We start from the raw sequence: 18,103 nt of genomic DNA, 5'->3' as shown, positions 1-18,103 counted from the left end.
GCAATCCATAGGTTTTTAAGATACTTACTAGTCAGGTACATTCTTAGGCATTTAATATGCGGTGTTGAGTCCATTTCGTTGAGCAAGGAGTAGCTCTTGTCTATTCCATATTTGACTTAAGGAACTTTATCTGTGCTCATTTCAATCTCTGGTTTTATGCAGCACCCCAACTCACCTTTACCCTTAAGCAAGCATAAGTTGGTTTTCTAAATTTGAGACCCTGTTCTGTTCTGTAATTCAGTTCCTGTGTAGCCAAGTTTACATTCCGTGTATTACTGATATCTTATGATGTTTCTTTTTCTGTGTGACTTACTTCAGTTAGAATCATCATACCTGAATCCACTCATTGTGCTGCTAAGGGCCTGATGACACAGATTTCATTGCTGAGTGATATTGCTTTGTAAGTAAATACCACAACTTCTTTATCCATTTTTCACTTTCTGCGATGTTGAACTTGTACTGTAAACGAGGTTCTTGTAAACAGAGCCGTTCCAAACTTTGGGGTGGCTGTGTCTTTTTGATTTTAATTTCCCTAAGCTATAGGACCATAAGTGGAAGTGCCCTAGGTTCTGTTGCTTTGTTTTTTAGATGTTTCAGGAAACACCATACACTTCTCCCGAGTGGTTGTTGGCAATTTACATCCCGCCCATCAGCATAACAAGGCTCCCAGTTCTCCATGGCCTGTCCTGCCTTTCTGGATTTTACACTTTTTTCAGATGGCCCTTTTGACCGGGGGGAAGTGAGACTTCATTGTAGTGCAGATTTCCTTTGCAAGCTTGCTTGGTTGGCCAAAAAGGGCGTATGCGTTTTCTCCTGAATATATTCAGGAAAAAACGCATACGCCCTTTTTGGCCAAGTGCATCATTGTGGACGTTCTGCCTCTTTTCCTATGCTTTCAATGCAATTCCAGTCTACCTCCTGAAATCGGTTTCCTGCAATTCTGCCCCGCTTTCAAGTCCTCTTGGCAGCCTTACTTCAGTCTATTTTTGGACGATAGCTGTCATTTATAACTCTGCAGGTTTGTGAATTACAGTGCCCCTGAGCTCCTTTCTTCAACTCGCTTTCTTGTGACCTGGCCGCAACACCGCAGGATGGCTTCAGGCCCTAATCTGGTTCCGGCACGGCACGCTGAGCCTTTGGTTATTTCCTCTTCCTGGTGGGAAATGAGAGTTAAATTTGCCCGTCCAGACACCTCCAGCTAGCCTCTCATTGGTTCTCGCTATTCCTGTTCATCTTCCGCAGAAATTGCAAACTGCGCCAAACAGGAGGATAAAGGCGCTGACTCTCCAAGTGGGGAGAGTGTTAGTAAAGCGTCTGGAATGTTGCACCCGAGTACCAGGGGAGGAAAACTGAGACATATTTGAACACGTCTCCCGTTCACATGGTTGATCATACTTGGGTTCCACATGCATGTTTTAGCTGAAGGAAGAATACCTAAAACCTGGGTAGTTGAAACCCGTGGAATGGGTACCATGCAATATGACTTCAAAGGGTCTTCATTTGCTCACCGAACCTCTCCAATCCTATCACTGCTGCGTTTATGCCCCTGTACACATGCTTGATTCTCTTTCGGAGACATAGCAATCCATAGGTTTTAAGATACTTACTAGTCAGGTACATTCTTAGGCGTTTAATATGCGGTGTTGAGTCCATTTCGTTGAGAAAGGAGTAGCTCTTGTCTATTCCATATTTGGCTTAAGGAACTTTATCTGTGCTCATTTCAATCTCTGGTTTTATGCAGCACCCCAACTCACCTTTCCCCTTAAGCAAGCATAAGTTGGTTTTCTAAATTTGAGACCCTGTTCTGTTTTGGAATTTAGTTCCTGTGTAGCCAAGTTTACATTCCGTGTATTAGGGATATCTTATGATGTTTCTTTTTCTGTGTGACTTATTTCAGTTAGAATCATCGTACCTGAATCTACTCATTATGCTGCTACGGGCCTGATGACATAGATTTCATTGCTGAGTGATACTGCATTGTACGTAAGTACCACAAGTTCTTTATCCATTTTTCACTTTCTGCGATGTTGAACTTGTACTGTAAACGAGGTTCTTGTAAACAGAGCCATTCCAAACTTTGGGGTGGCTGTGTCTTCTTGATTTTAATTTCCCTAAGCTATAGGACCATAAGTGGCAGTGCCCTAGGCTCTGTTGCTTTGTTTTTTAGATGTTTCAGGAAACACCATACACTTCTCCCGAGTGGTTGTTGGCAATTTACATCCCACCCATCAGCATAACAAGGCTCCCAGTTCTCCATGACCTGTCCTGCCTTTCTGGATTTTACAATTTTTTCAGATGGCCCTTTTGACCGGGCGGAAGTGAGACTTCATTGTAGTGCAGATTTCCTTTGCAAGCTTGCTTGGTTGGCCAAAAAGGGCGTATGCGTTTTTTCCTGAATATATTCAGGAAAAAACGCATACGCCCTTTTTGGTCAAGTGCATCATTGTGGACGTTCTGCCTCTTTTCCTATGCTTTCAATGCAATTCCAGTCTACCTCCTGAAATCGGTTTCCTGCAATTCTGCCCCGCTTTCAAGTCCTCTTGGCAGCCTTACTTCAGTCTATTTTTGGACGATAGCTGTCATTTATAACTCTGCAGGTTTGTGCATTACAGTGCCCCTGAGCTCCTTTCTTCAACTTGCTTTCTTGTGACCTGGCCGCAACACCGCAGGATGGCTTCAGGCCCTAATCTGGTTCCGGCACGGCACGCTGAGCCTTTGGTTATTTCCTTTTCCTGGTGGGAAATGAGAGTTAAATTTGCCCGTCCTGACACCTCCAGCTAGTCTCTCATTGGTTCTCGCTATTCCTGTTCATCTTCCGCAGAAATTGCAAACTGGGCCAAACAGGAGGTTAAAGGCGCTGACTCTCCAAGTGGGGAGAGTGTTAGTAAAGCGTCTGGAATGTTGCACCCGAGTACCAGGGGAGGAAAACTGAGACATATTTGAACACGTCTCCCGTTCACATGGTTGATCATACTTGGGTTCCACATGCATGTTTTAGCTGAAGGAAGAATACCTTAAACCTGGAGAGTTAAGACCCGTGTAATGGGTACCATGCAATATGACTTCAAAGGGTCTTCATTTGCTCACCGAACCTCTCCAATCCTATCACTGCTGCGTTTATGCCCCTGTACACATGCTTGATTCTCTTTCGGAGACATAGCAATCCATAGGTTTTAAGATACTTACTAGTCAGGTACATTCTTAGGCGTTTAATATGCGGTGTTGAGTCCATTTCGTTGAGAAAGGAGTAGCTCTTGTCTATTCCATATTTGGCTTAAGGAACTTTATCTGTGCTCATTTCAATCTCTGGTTTTATGCAGCACCCCAACTCACCTTTCCCCTTAAGCAAGCATAAGTTGGTTTTCTAAATTTGAGACCCTGTTCTGTTTTGGAATTTAGTTCCTGTGTAGCCAAGTTTACATTCCGTGTATTAGGGATATCTTATGATGTTTCTTTTTCTGTGTGACTTATTTCAGTTAGAATCATCGTACCTGAATCTACTCATTATGCTGCTACGGGCCTGATGACATAGATTTCATTGCTGAGTGATACTGCATTGTACGTAAGTACCACAAGTTCTTTATCCATTTTTCACTTTCTGCGATGTTGAACTTGTACTGTAAACGAGGTTCTTGTAAACAGAGCCATTCCAAACTTTGGGGTGGCTGTGTCTTCTTGATTTTAATTTCCCTAAGCTATAGGACCATAAGTGGCAGTGCCCTAGGCTCTGTTGCTTTGTTTTTTAGATGTTTCAGGAAACACCATACACTTCTCCCGAGTGGTTGTTGGCAATTTACATCCCACCCATCAGCATAACAAGGCTCCCAGTTCTCCATGACCTGTCCTGCCTTTCTGGATTTTACAATTTTTTCAGATGGCCCTTTTGACCGGGCGGAAGTGAGACTTCATTGTAGTGCAGATTTCCTTTGCAAGCTTGCTTGGTTGGCCAAAAAGGGCGTATGCGTTTTTTCCTGAATATATTCAGGAAAAAACGCATACGCCCTTTTTGGTCAAGTGCATCATTGTGGACGTTCTGCCTCTTTTCCTATGCTTTCAATGCAATTCCAGTCTACCTCCTGAAATCGGTTTCCTGCAATTCTGCCCCGCTTTCAAGTCCTCTTGGCAGCCTTACTTCAGTCTATTTTTGGACGATAGCTGTCATTTATAACTCTGCAGGTTTGTGCATTACAGTGCCCCTGAGCTCCTTTCTTCAACTTGCTTTCTTGTGACCTGGCCGCAACACCGCAGGATGGCTTCAGGCCCTAATCTGGTTCCGGCACGGCACGCTGAGCCTTTGGTTATTTCCTTTTCCTGGTGGGAAATGAGAGTTAAATTTGCCCGTCCTGACACCTCCAGCTAGTCTCTCATTGGTTCTCGCTATTCCTGTTCATCTTCCGCAGAAATTGCAAACTGGGCCAAACAGGAGGTTAAAGGCGCTGACTCTCCAAGTGGGGAGAGTGTTAGTAAAGCGTCTGGAATGTTGCACCCGAGTACCAGGGGAGGAAAACTGAGACATATTTGAACACGTCTCCCGTTCACATGGTTGATCATACTTGGGTTCCACATGCATGTTTTAGCTGAAGGAAGAATACCTTAAACCTGGAGAGTTAAGACCCGTGTAATGGGTACCATGCAATATGACTTCAAAGGGTCTTCATTTGCTCACCGAACCTCTCCAATCCTATCACTGCTGCGTTTATGCCCCTATACACATGCTTGATTCTCTTTCGGAGACATAGCAATCCATAGGTTTTTAAGATACTTACTAGTCAGGTACATTCTTAGGCATTTAATATGCGGTGTTGAGTCCATTTCGTTGAGCAAGGAGTAGCTCTTGTCTATTCCATATTTGACTTAAGGAACTTTATCTGTGCTCATTTCAATCTCTGCTTTTATGCAGCACCCCAACTCACCTTTACCCTTAAGCAAGCATAAGTTGGTTTTCTAAATTTGAGACCCTGTTCTGTTCTGTAATTCAGTTCCTGTGTAGCCAAGTTTACATTCCGTGTATTACTGATATCTTATGATGTTTCTTTTTCTGTGTGACTTACTTCAGTTAGAATCATCATACCTGAATCCACTCATTGTGCTGCTAAGGGCCTGATGACACAGATTTCATTGCTGAGTGATATTGCTTTGTAAGTAAATACCACAACTTCTTTATCCATTTTTCACTTTCTGCGATGTTGAACTTGTACTGTAAACGAGGTTCTTGTAAACAGAGCCGTTCCAAACTTTGGGGTGGCTGTGTCTTTTTGATTTTAATTTCCCTAAGCTATAGGACCATAAGTGGAAGTGCCCTAGGTTCTGTTGCTTTGTTTTTTAGATGTTTCAGGAAACACCATACACTTCTCCCGAGTGGTTGTTGGCAATTTACATCCCGCCCATCAGCATAACAAGGCTCCCAGTTCTCCATGGCCTGTCCTGCCTTTCTGGATTTTACACTTTTTTCAGATGGCCCTTTTGACCGGGGGGAAGTGAGACTTCATTGTAGTGCAGATTTCCTTTGCAAGCTTGCTTGGTTGGCCAAAAAGTGTGTATGCGTTTTTTCCTGAATATATTCAGGAAGAAACGCATACGCCCTTTTTGGCCAAGTGCATCATTGTGGACGTTCTGCCTCTTTTCCTATGCTTTCAATGCAATTCCAGTCTACCTCCTGAAATCGGTTTCCTGCAATTCTGCCCCGCTTTCAAGTCCTCTTGGCAGCCTTACTTCAGTCTATTTTTGGACGATAGCTGTCATTTATAACTCTGCAGGTTTGTGAATTACAGTGCCCCTGAGCTCCTTTCTTCAACTCGCTTTCTTTTGAGCTGGCCGTAACACCGCAGGATGGCTTCAGGCCCTAATCTGGTTCCGGTACGGCACGCTGAGCCTTTGGTTATTTCCTCTTCCTGGTGGGAAATGAGAGTTAAATTTGCCCGTCCAGACACCTCCAGCTAGCCTCTCATTGATTCTCGCTATTCCTGTTCATCTTCCGCAGAAATTGCAAACTAGGCCAAACAGGAGGATAAAGGCGCTGACTCTCCAAGTGGGGAGAGTGTTAGTAAAGCGTCTGGAATGTTGCACCCGAGTACCAGGGGAGGAAAACTGAGACATATTTGAACACGTCTCCCGTTCACATGGTTGATCATACTTGGGTTCCACATGCATGTTTTAGCTGAAGGAAGAATACCTAAAACCTGGGTGGTTGAAACCCGTGGAATGGGTACCATGCAATATGACTTCAAAGGGTCTTCATTTGCTCACCGAACCTCTCCAATCCTATCACTGCTGCGTTTATGCCCCTGTACACATGCTTGATTCTCTTTCGGAGACATAGCAATCCATAGGTTTTAAGATACTTACTAGTCAGGTACATTCTTAGGCGTTTAATATGCGGTGTTGAGTCCATTTCGTTGAGCAAGGAGTAGCTCTTGTCTATTCCATATTTGGCTTAAGGAACTTTATCTGTGCTCATTTCAATCTCTGGTTTTATGCAGCACCCCAACTCACCTTTCCCCTTAAGCAAGCATAAGTTGGTTTTCTAAATTTGAGACCCTGTTCTGTTCTGTAATTCAGTTCCTGTGTAGCCAAGTTTACATTCCGTGTATTACTGATATCTTATGATGTTTCTTTTTCTGTGTGACTTATTTCAGTTAGAATCATCATACCTGAATCCACTCATTGTGATGCTAAGGGCCTGATGACATAGAATTCATTGCTGAGTGATATTGCTTTGTAAGTAAATACCACAACTTCTTTATCCATTTTTCACTTTCTGCGATGTTGAACTTGTACTGTAAAGGAGGTTCTTGTAAACAGAGGCGTCCCAAACTTTGGGGTGGCTGTGTCTTTTTGATTTTAATTTCCCTATGCTATATGACCATAAGTGGCAGTGCCCTAGGCTCTGTTGCTTTGTTTTTTAGATGTTTCAGGAAACACCATACACTTCTCCCGAGTGTCTGTTGGCAATTTACATCCCGCCCATCAGCATAACAAGGCTCCCAGTTCTCCATGGCCTGTCCTGCCTTTCTGGATTTTACACTTTTTTCAGATGGCCCTTTTCACCGGGGGGAAGTGAGACTTCATTGTAGTGCAGATTTCCTTTGCAAGCTTGCTTGGTTGACCAAAAAGTGCGTATGCGTTTTTTCCTGAATATATTCAGGAAAAAACGCATACGCCCTTTTTGGCCAAGTGCATCATTGTGGACGTTCTGCCTCTTTTCCTATGCTTTCAATGCAATTCCAGTCTACCTCCTGAAATCGGTTTCCTGCAATTCTGCCCCGCTTTCAAGTCCTCTTGGCAGCCTTACTTCAGTCTATTTTTGGACGATAGCTGTCATTTATAAGTCTGCAGGTTTGTGAATTACAGTGCCCCTGAGCTCCTTTCTTCAACTCGCTTTCTTGTGACCTGGCCGCAACACCGCAGGATGGCTTCAGGCCCTAATCTGGTTCTGGCACGGCACGCTGAGCCTTTGGTTAATTCCTCTTCCTGGTGGGAAATGAGAGTTAAATTTGCCCGTCCAGACACCTCCAGCTAGTCTCTCATTGGTTCTCGCTATTCCTGTTCATCTTCCGCAGAAATTGCAAACTGGGCCAAACAGTAGGTTAAAGGGACTGACTCTCCAAGTCGGGAGAGTGTTAGTAAAGCGTCTGGAATGTTGCACCCGAGTACCAGGGGAGGAAAACTGAGACATATTTGAACACGTCTCCCGATCACATGGTTGATCATACTCTAGGTTCCACATGCATGTTTTAGCTGAAGGAAGAATACCTTAAACCTGGGTATCTGAAACCCGTGGAATGGGTACCATGCAATATGACTTCAAAGGGTCTTCATTTGCTCACCGAACATCTCCAATCCTATCACTGCTGCGTTTATGCCCCTGTACACACGCTTGATTCTCTTTCGGAGACATAGCAATCCATAGGTTTTAAGATACTTACTAGTCAGGTACATTCTTAGGCGTTTAATATGCGGTGTTGAGTCCATTTCGTTGAGCAAGGAGTAGCTCTTGTCTATTCCATATTTGGCTTAAGGAACTTTATCTGTGTTCATTTCAATCTCTGGTTTTATGCAGCACCCCAACTCACCTTTCCCCTTAAGCAAGCATAAGTTGGTTTTCTAAATTTGAGACCCTGTTCTGTTCTGTAATTCAGTTCCTGTGTAGCCAAGTTTACATTCCGTGTATTACTGATATCTTATGATGTTTCTTTTTCTGTGTGACTTATTACAGTTAGAATCATCATACCTGAATCCACTCATTGTGCTGCTACGGGCCTGATGACACAGATTTCATTGCTGAGTGATATTGCTTTGTAAGTAAATACCACAACTTCTTTATCCATTTTTCACTTTCTGCGATGTTGAACTTGTACTGTAAACGAGGTTCTTGTAAACAGAGCCGTTCCAAACTTTGGGGTGGCTGTGTCTTTTTGATTTTAATTTCCCTAAGCTATAGGACCATAAGTGGAAGTGCCCTAGGTTCTGTTGCTTTGTTTTTTAGATGTTTCAGGAAACACCATACACTTCTCCCGAGTGGTTGTTGGCAATTTACATCCCGCCCATCAGCATAACAAGGCTCCCAGTTCTCCATGGCCTGTCCTGCCTTTCTGGATTTTACACTTTTTTCAGATGGCCCTTTTGACCGGGGGGAAGTGAGACTTCATTGTAGTGCAGATTTCCTTTGCAAGCTTGCTTGGTTGGCCAAAAAGGGCGTATGCGTTTTTTCCTGAATATATTCAGGAAAAAACGCATACGCCCTTTTTGGCCAAGTGCATCATTGTGGACGTTCTGCCTCTTTTCCTATGCTTTCAATGCAATTCCAGTCTACCTCCTGAAATCGGTTTCCTGCAATTCTGCCCCGCTTTCAAGTCCTCTTGGCAGCCTTACTTCAGTCTATTTTTGGACGATAGCTGTCATTTATAACTCTGCAGGTTTGTGAATTACAGTGCCCCTGAGCTCCTTTCTTCAACTCGCTTTCTTGTGACCTGGCCGCAACACCGCAGGATGGCTTCAGGCCCTAATCTGGTTCCGGCACGGCACGCTGAGCCTTTGGTTATTTCCTCTTCCTGGTGGGAAATGAGAGTTAAATTTGCCCGTCCAGACACCTCCAGCTAGTCTCTCATTGGTTCTCGCTATTCCTGTTCATCTTCCGCAGAATTTGCAAACTGGGCCAAACAGGAGGTTAAAGGCGCTGACTCTCCAAGTGGGGAGAGTTTTAGTAAAGCGTCTGGAATGTTGCACCCGAGTACCAGGGGAGGAAAACTGAGACATATTTGAACACGTCTCCCGTTCACATGGTTGATCATACTTGCGTTCCACATGCATGTCTTAGCTGAAGGAAGAATACCTTAAACCTGGAGAGTTAAGACCCGTGTAATGGGTACCATGCAATATGACTTCAAAGGGTCTTCATTTGCTCACCGAACCTCTCCAATCCTATCACTGCTGCGTTTATGCCCCTGTACACATGCTTGATTCTCTTTCGGAGACATAGCAATCCATAGGTTTTTAAGATACTTACTAGTCAGGTACATTCTTAGGCGTTTAATATGCGGTGTTGAGTCCATTTCGTTGAGCAAGGAGTAGCTCTTGTCTATTCCATATTTGACTTAAGGAACTTTATCTGTGCTCATTTCAATCTCTGGTTTTATGCAGCACCCCAACTCACCTTTACCCTTAAGCAAGCATAAGTTGGTTTTCTAAATTTGAGACCCTGTTCTGTTCTGTAATTCAGTTCCTGTGTAGCCAAGTTTACATTCCGTGTATTACTGATATCTTATGATGTTTCTTTTTCTGTGTGACTTACTTCAGTTAGAATCATCATACCTGAATCCACTCATTGTGCTGCTAAGGGCCTGATGACACAGATTTCATTGCTGAGTGATATTGCTTTGTAAGTAAATACCACAACTTCTTTATCCATTTTTCACTTTCTGCGATGTTGAACTTGTACTGTAAACGAGGTTCTTGTAAACAGAGGCGTCCCAAACTTTGGGGTGGCTGTGTCTTTTTGATTTTAATTTCCCTAAGCTATAGGACCATAAGAGGAAGTGCCCTAGGTTCTGTTGCTTTGTTTTTTAGATGTTTCAGGAAACACCATACACTTCTCCCGAGTGGTTGTTGGCAATTTACATCCCGCCCATCAGCATAACAAGGCTCCCAGTTCTCCATGGCCTGTCCTGCCTTTCTGGATTTTACACTTTTTTCAGATGGCCCTTTTGACCGGGGGGAAGTGAGACTTCATTGTAGTGCAGATTTCCTTTGCAAGCTTGCTTGGTTGGCCAAAAAGGGCGTATGCATTTTTTCCTGAATATATTCAGGAAAAAACGCATACGCCCTTTTTGGCCAAGTGCATCATTGTGGACGTTCTGCCTCTTTTCCTATGTTTTCAATGCAATTCCAGTCTACCTCCTGAAATCGGTTTCCTGCAATTCTGCCCCGCTTTCAAGTCCTCTTGGCAGCCTTACTTCAGTCTATTTTTGGATGATAGCTGTCATTTATAACTCTGCAGGTTTGTGAATTACAGTGCCCCTGAGCTCCTTTCTTCAACTCGCTTTCTTTTGAGCTGGCCGCAACACCGCAGGATGGCTTCAGGCCCTAATCTGGTTCCGGCACGGCACGCTGAGCCTTTGGTTGTTTCCTCTTCCTGGTGGGAAATGAGAGTTAAATTTGCCCGTCCAGACACCTCCAGCTAGCCTCTCATTGGTTCTCGCTATTCCTGTTCATCTTCCGCAGAAATTGCAAACTGGGCCAAACAGGAGGTTAAAGGCGCTGACTCTCCAAGTGGGGAGAGTGTTAGTAAAGCGTCTGGAATGTTGCACCCGAGTACCAGGGGAGGAAAACTGAGACATATTTGAACACGTCTCCCGTTCACATGGTTGATCATACTTGGGTTCCACATGCATGTTTTAGCTGAAGGAAGAATACCTAAAACCTGGGTAGTTGAAACCCGTGGAATGGGTACCATGCAATATGACTTCAAAGGGTCTTCATTTGCTCACCGAACCTCTCCAATCCTATCACTGCTGCGTTTATGCCCCTGTACACACGCTTGATTCTCTTTCGGAGACATAGCAATCCATAGGTTTTAAGATACTTACTAGTCAGGTACATTCTTAGGCGTTTAATATGCGGTGTTGAGTCCATTTCGTTGAGCAAGGAGTAGCTCTTGTCTATTCCATATTTGGCTTAAGGAACTTTATCTGTGCTCATTTCAATCTCTGGTTTTATGCAGCACCCCAACTCACCTTTACCCTTAAGCAAGCATAAGTTGGTTTTCTAAATTTGAGACCCTGTTCTGTTCTGTAATTCAGTTCCTGTGTAGCCAAGTTTACATTCCGTGTATTAGTGATATCTTATGATGTTTCTTTTTCTGTGTGACTTATTTCAGTTAGAATCATCATACCTGAATCCACTCATTGTGATGCTAAGGGCCTGATGACATAGATTTCATTGCTGAGTGATATTGCTTTGTAAGTGAATACCACAACTTCTTTATCCATTTTTCACTTTCTGCGATGTTGAACTTGTACTGTAAACGAGGTTCTTGTAAACAGAGCCGTTCCAAACTTTGGGGTGGCTGTGTCTTTTTGATTTTAATTTCCCTAAGCTATAGGACCATAAGTGGAAGTGCCCTAGGCTCTGTTGCTTTGTTTTTTAGATGTTTCAGGAAACACCATACACTTCTCCCGAGTGGTTGTTGGCAATTTACATCCCGCCCATCAGCATAACAAGGCTCCCAGTTCTCCATGGCCTGTCCTGCCTTTCTGGATTTTACACTTTTTTCAGATGGCCCTTTTGACCGGGGGGAAGTGAGACTTCATTGTAGTGCAGATTTCCTTTGCAAGCTTGCTTGGTTGGCCAAAAAGGGCGTATGCGTTTTTTCCTGAATATATTCAGGAAAAAACGCATACGCCCTTTTTGGCCAAGTGCATCATTGTGGACGTTCTGCCTCTTTTCCTATGCTTTCAATGCAATTCCAGTCTACCTCCTGAAATCGGTTTCCTGCAATCCTGCCCCGCCTTCAAGTCCTCTTGGCAGCCTTACTTCAGTCTATTTTTGGACGATAGCTGTCATTTATAACTCTGCAGGTTTGTGAATTACAGTGCCCCTGAGCTCCTTTCTTCCACTCGCTTTCTTGTGACCTGGCCGCAACACCGCAGGATGGCTTCAGGCCCTAATCTGGTTCTGGCACGGCACGCTGAGCCTTTGGTTAATTCCTCTTCCTGGTGGGAAATGAGAGTTAAATTTGCCCGTCCAGACACCTCCAGCTAGTCTCTCATTGGTTCTCGCTATTCCTGTTCATCTTCCGCAGAAATTGCAAACTGGGCCAAACAGTAGGTTAAAGGGACTGACTCTCCAAGTCGGGAGAGTGTTAGTAAAGCGTCTGGAATGTTGCACCCGAGTACCAGGGGAGGAAAACTGAGACATATTTGAACACGTCTCCCGATCACATGGTTGATCATACTCTAGGTTCCACATGCATGTTTTAGCTGAAGGAAGAATACCTTAAACCTGGGTAGTTGAAACCCGTGGAATGGGTACCATGCAATATGACTTCAAAGGGTCTTCATTTGCTCACCGAACATCTCCAATCCTATCACTGCTGCGTTTATGCCCCTGTACACACGCTTGATTCTCTTTCGGAGACATAGCAATCCATAGGTTTTAAGATACTTACTAGTCAGGTACATTCTTAGGCGTTTAATATGCGGTGTTGAGTCCATTTCGTTGAGCAAGGAGTAGCTCTTGTCTATTCCATATTTGGCTTAAGGAACTTTATCTGTGTTCATTTCAATCTCTGGTTTTATGCAGCACCCCAACTCACCTTTCCCCTTAAGCAAGCATAAGTTGGTTTTCTAAATTTGAGACCCTGTTCTGTTCTGTAATTCAGTTCCTGTGTAGCCAAGTTTACATTCCGTGTATTACTGATATCTTATGATGTTTCTTTTTCTGTGTGACTTATTACAGTTAGAATCATCATACCTGAATCCACTCATTGTGCTGCTACGGGCCTGATGACACAGATTTCATTGCTGAGTGATATTGCTTTTTAAGTAAATACCACAACTTCTTTATCCATTTTTCACTTTCTGTGATGTTGAACTTGTACTGTAAACGAGGTTCTTGTAAACAGAGCCGTTCCAAACTTTGGGGTGGCTGTGTCTTTTTGATTTTAATTTCCCTAAGCTATAGGACCATAAGTGGAAGTGCCCTAGGTTCTGTTGCTTTGTTTTTTAGATGTTTCAGGAAACACCATACACTTCTCCCGAGTGGTTGTTGGCAATTTACATCCCGCCCATCAGCATAACAAGGCTCCCAGTTCTCCATGGCCTGTCCTGCCTTTCTGGATTTTACACTTTTTTCAGATGGCCCTTTTGACCGGGGGGAAGTGAGACTTCATTGTAGTGCAGATTTCCTTTGCAAGCTTGCTTGGTTGGCCAAAAAGGGCGTATGCGTTTTTTCCTGAATATATTCAGGAAAAAACGCATACGCCCTTTTTGGCCAAGTGCATCATTGTGGACGTTCTGCCTCTTTTCCTATGCTTTCAATGCAATTCCAGTCTACCTCCTGAAATCGGTTTCCTGCAATTCTGCCCCGCTTTCAAGTCCTCTTGGCAGCCTTACTTCAGTCTATTTTTGGACGATAGCTGTCATTTATAACTCTGCAGGTTTGTGAATTACAGTGCCCCTGAGCTCCTTTCTTCAACTCGCTTTCTTTTGAGCTGGCCGCAACACCGCAGGATGGCTTCAGGCCCTAATCTGGTTCCGGCACGGCACGCTGAGCCTTTGGTTGTTTCCTCTTCCTGGTGGGAAATGAGAGTTAAATTTGCCCGTCCAGACACCTCCAGCTAGCCTCTCATTGGTTCTCGCTATTCCTGTTCATCTTCCGCAGAAATTGCAAACTGGGCCAAACAGGAGGTTAAAGGCGCTGACTCTCCAAGTGGGGAGAGTGTTAGTAAAGCGTCTGGAATGTTGCACCCGAGTACCAGGGGAGGAAAACTGAGACATATTTGAACACGTCTCCCGTTCACATGGTTGATCATACTTGGGTTCCACATGCATGTTTTAGCTGAAGGAAGAATACCTAAAACCTGGGTAGTTGAAACCCGTGGAATGGGTACCATGCAATATGACTTCAAAGGGTCTTCATTTGCTCACCGAACCTCTCCAATCCTATCACTGCTGCGTTTATGCCCCTGTACACATGCTTGATTCTCTTTCGGAGACATAGCAATCCATAGGTTTTAAGATACTTACTAGTCAGGTACATTCTTAGGCGTTTAATATGCGGTGTTGAGTCCATTTCGTTGAGCAAGGAGTAGCTCTTGTCTATTCCATATTTGGCTTAAGGAACTTTATCTGTGCTCATTTCAATCTCTGGTTTTATGCAGCACCCCAACTCACCTTTACCCTTAAGCAAGCATAAGTTGGTTTTCTAAATTTGAGACCCTGTTCTGTTCTGTAATTCAGTTCCTGTGTAGCCAAGTTTACATTCCGTGTATTAGTGATATCTTATGATGTTTCTTTTTCTGTGTGACTTATTTCAGTTAGAATCATCATACCTGAATCCACTCATTGTGATGCTAAGGGCCTGATGACATAGATTTCATTGCTGAGTGATATTGCTTTGTAAGTGAATACCACAACTTCTTTATCCATTTTTCACTTTCTGCGATGTTGAACTTGTACTGTAAACGAGGTTCTTGTAAACAGAGCCGTTCCAAACTTTGGGGTGGCTGTGTCTTTTTGATTTTAATTTCCCTAAGCTATAGGACCATAAGTGGAAGTGCCCTAGGCTCTGTTGCTTTGTTTTTTAGATGTTTCAGGAAACACCATACACTTCTCCCGAGTGGTTGTTGACAATTTACATCCCGCCCATCAGCATAACAAGGCTCCCAGTTCTCAATGGCCTGTTGCCTTTCTGGATTTTACACTTTTTTCAGATGGCCCTTTTGACCGGGGGGAAGTGAGACTTCATTGTAGTGCAGATTTCCTTTGCAAGCTTGCTTGGTTGGCCAAAAAGGGCGTATGCGTTTTTTCCTGAATATATTCAGGAAAAAACGCATACGCCCTTTTTGGCCAAGTGCATCATTGTGGACGTTCTGCCTCTTTTCCTATGCTTTCAATGCAATTCCAGTCTACCTCCTGAAATCGGTTTCCTGCAATTCTGCCCCGCTTTCAAGTCCTCTTGGCAGCCTTACTTCAGTCTATTTTTGGACGATAGCTGTCATTTATAACTCTGCAGGTTTGTGCATTACAGTGCCCCTGAGCTCCTTTCTTCAACTTGCTTTCTTGTGACCTGGCCGCAACACCGCCGGATGGCTTCAGGCCCTAATCTGGTTCCGGCATGGCACGCTGAGCCTTTGGTTATTTCCTCTTCCTGGTGGGAAATGAGAGTTAAATTTGCCCGTCCAGACACCTCCAGCTAGCCTCTCATTGGTTCTCGCTATTCCTGTTCATCTTCCGAAGAAATTGCAAACTGGGCCAAACAGGAGGTTAAAGGCGCTGACTCTCCAAGTGCGGAGAGTGTTAGTAAAGCGTCTGGAATGTTGCACCCGAGTACCAGGGGAGGAAAACTGAGACATATTTGAACACGTCTCCCGTTCACATGGTTGATCATACTTGGGTTCCACATGCATGTTTTAGCTGAAGGAAGAATACCTTAAACCTGGAGAGTTGAGACCCGTGTAATGGGTACCATGCAATATGACTTCAAAGGGTCTTCATTTGCTCACCGAACCTCTCCAATCCTATCACTGCTGCGTTTATGCCCCTGTACACACGCTTGATTCTCTTTCGGAGACATAGCAATCCATAGGTTTTAAGATACTTACTAGTCAGGTACATTCTTAGGCGTTTACTATGGGGTATTGAGTCCATTTCGTTGAGCAAGGAGTAGCTCTTGTCTATTCCATATTTGACTTAAGGAACTTTATCTGTGCTCATTTCAATCTCTGGTTTTATGCAGCACCCCAACTCACCTTTCCCCTTAAGCAAGCATAAGTTGGTTTTCTAAATTTGAGACCCTGTTCTGTTTTGGAATGCAGTTCCTGTGTAGCCAAGTTTACATTCCGTGTATTAGTGATATCTTATGATGTTTCTTTTTCTGTGTGACTTATTTCAGTTAGAATCATCGTACCTGAATCCACTCATTATGCTGCTAAGGGCCTGATGACATAGATTTCATTGCTGAGTGATACTGCATTGTACGTAAGTACCACAAGTTCTTTATCCATTTTTCACTTTCTGTGATATTGAACTTGTATGGTAAACGAGGTTCTTGTAAACGGAGGCGTCCCAAACTTTGGGGTGGCTGTGTCTTTTTGATTTTAATTTCCCTAAGCTATAGGACCATAAGTGGAAGTGCCCTAGGCTCTGTTGCTTTGTTTTTTAGATGTTTCAGGAAACACCATACACTTCTCCCGAGTGGTTGTTGGCAATTTACATCCCGCCCATCAGCATAACAAGGCTCCCAGTTCTCCATGGCCTGTCCTGCCTTTCTGGATTTTACACTTTTTTCAGATGGCCCTTTTGACCGGGGGGAAGTGAGACTTCATTGTAGTGCACATTTCCTTTGCAAGCTTGCTTGGTTGGCCAAAAAGGGCGTATGCGTTTTTTCCTGAATATATTCAGGAAAAAACGCATACGCCCTTTTTGGCCAAGTGCATCATTGTGGACGTTCTGCCTCTTTTCCTATGCTTTCAATGCAATTCCAGTCTACCTCCTGAAATCGGTTTCCTGCAATTCTGCCCCGCCTTCAAGTCCTCTTGGCAGCCTTACTTCAGTCTATTTTTGGACGATAGCTGTCATTTATAACTCTGCAGGTTTGTGAATTACAGTGCCCCTGAGCTCCTTTCTTCAACTTGCTTTCTTGTGACCTGGCCGCAACACCGCAGGATGGCTTCAGGCCCTAATCTGGTTCCGGCACGGCATGCTGAGCCTTTGGTTATTTCCTCTTCCTGGTGGGAAATGAGAGTTAAATTTGCCCGTCCAGACACCTCCAGCTAGTCTCTCATTGGTTCTCGCTATTCCTGTTCATCTTCCGCAGAAATTGCAAACTGGGCCAAACAGGAGGTTAAAGGCGCTGACTCTCCAAGTGGGGAGAGTGTTAGTAAAGCGTCTGGAATGTTGCACCCGAGTACCAGGGGAGGAAAACTGAGACATATTTGAACACGTCTCCCGTTCACATGGTTGATCATACTTGGGTTCCACATGCATGTTTTAGCTGAAGGAAGAATACCTTAAACCTGGGTAGTTGAAACCCGTGGAATGGGTACCATGCAATATGACTTCAAAGGGTCTTCATTTGCTCACCGAACCTCTCCAATCCTATCACTGCTGCGTTTATGCCCCTGTACACATGCTTGATTCTCTTTCGGAGACATAGCAATCCATAGGTTTTAAGATACTTACTAGTCAGGTACATTCTTAGGCGTTTAATATGCGGTGTTGAGTCCATTTCGTTGAGCAAGGAGTAGCTCTTGTCTATTCCATATTTGGCTTAAGGAACTTTATCTGTGCTCATTTCAATCTCTGGTTTTATGCAGCACCCCAACTCACCTTTCCCCTTAAGCAAGCATAAGTTGGATTTCTAAATTTGAGACACTGTTCTGTTCTGTAATTCAGTTCCTGTGTAGCCAAGTTTACATTCCGTGTATTACTGATATCTTATGATGTTTCTTTTTCTGTGTGACTTATTTCAGTTAGAATCATCATACCTGAATCCACTCATTGTGCTGCTAAGGGCCTGATGACATAGCTTTCATTGCTGAGTGATATTGCTTTGTAAGTGAATACCACAACTTCTTTATCCATTTTTCACTTTCTGCGATGTTGAACTTGTACTGTAAACGAGGTTCTTGTAAACAGAGCCGTTCCAAACTTTGGGGTGACTGTGTCTTTTTGATTTTAATTTCCCTAAGCTATAGGACCATAAGTGGAAGTGCCCTAGGCTCTGTTGCTTTGTTTTTTAGATGTTTCAGGAAACACCATACACTTCTCCCAAGTGTCTGTTGGCAATTTACATCCCGCCCATCAGCATAACAAGGCTCCCAGTTCTCAATGGCCTGTTGCCTTTCTGCATTTTACACTTTCTTCAGATGGCCCTTTTGACCGGG

The 18,103-nt window shown here is 43.8% G+C and overlaps 1 long non-coding RNA gene across 5 annotated transcripts in view; it reads left to right on the top strand.

Moving 5' to 3' along the window:
• The window catches only part of LOC307181358, an 863,843-nt gene that overhangs the window by 240,609 nt on the left and 605,131 nt on the right, over positions 1-18,103 (top strand). For 3 of the 5 annotated variants that reach the window (XR_013826540.1, XR_013826541.1, XR_013826544.1), the window contains one exon: positions 12,955-13,040. This is a non-coding gene — a long non-coding RNA (uncharacterized lncRNA). Of the gene's footprint in view, positions 1-8,237; positions 8,298-11,397; positions 11,457-12,954; positions 13,041-18,103 lie in introns of those variants that run through there. The other 2 variants (XR_013826542.1, XR_013826543.1) reach the window with 2 other exon arrangements.

The sequence above is a fragment of the Stenella coeruleoalba genome (assembly GCF_951394435.1).
Source record: "Stenella coeruleoalba genome assembly, contig: scaffold_126, whole genome shotgun sequence".
NCBI lineage: Eukaryota > Metazoa > Chordata > Mammalia > Artiodactyla > Delphinidae > Stenella > Stenella coeruleoalba.
The sequence above is the reverse complement of the archived record's forward strand: the minus strand, read 5'-3'. Positions and strand labels throughout refer to the sequence as shown.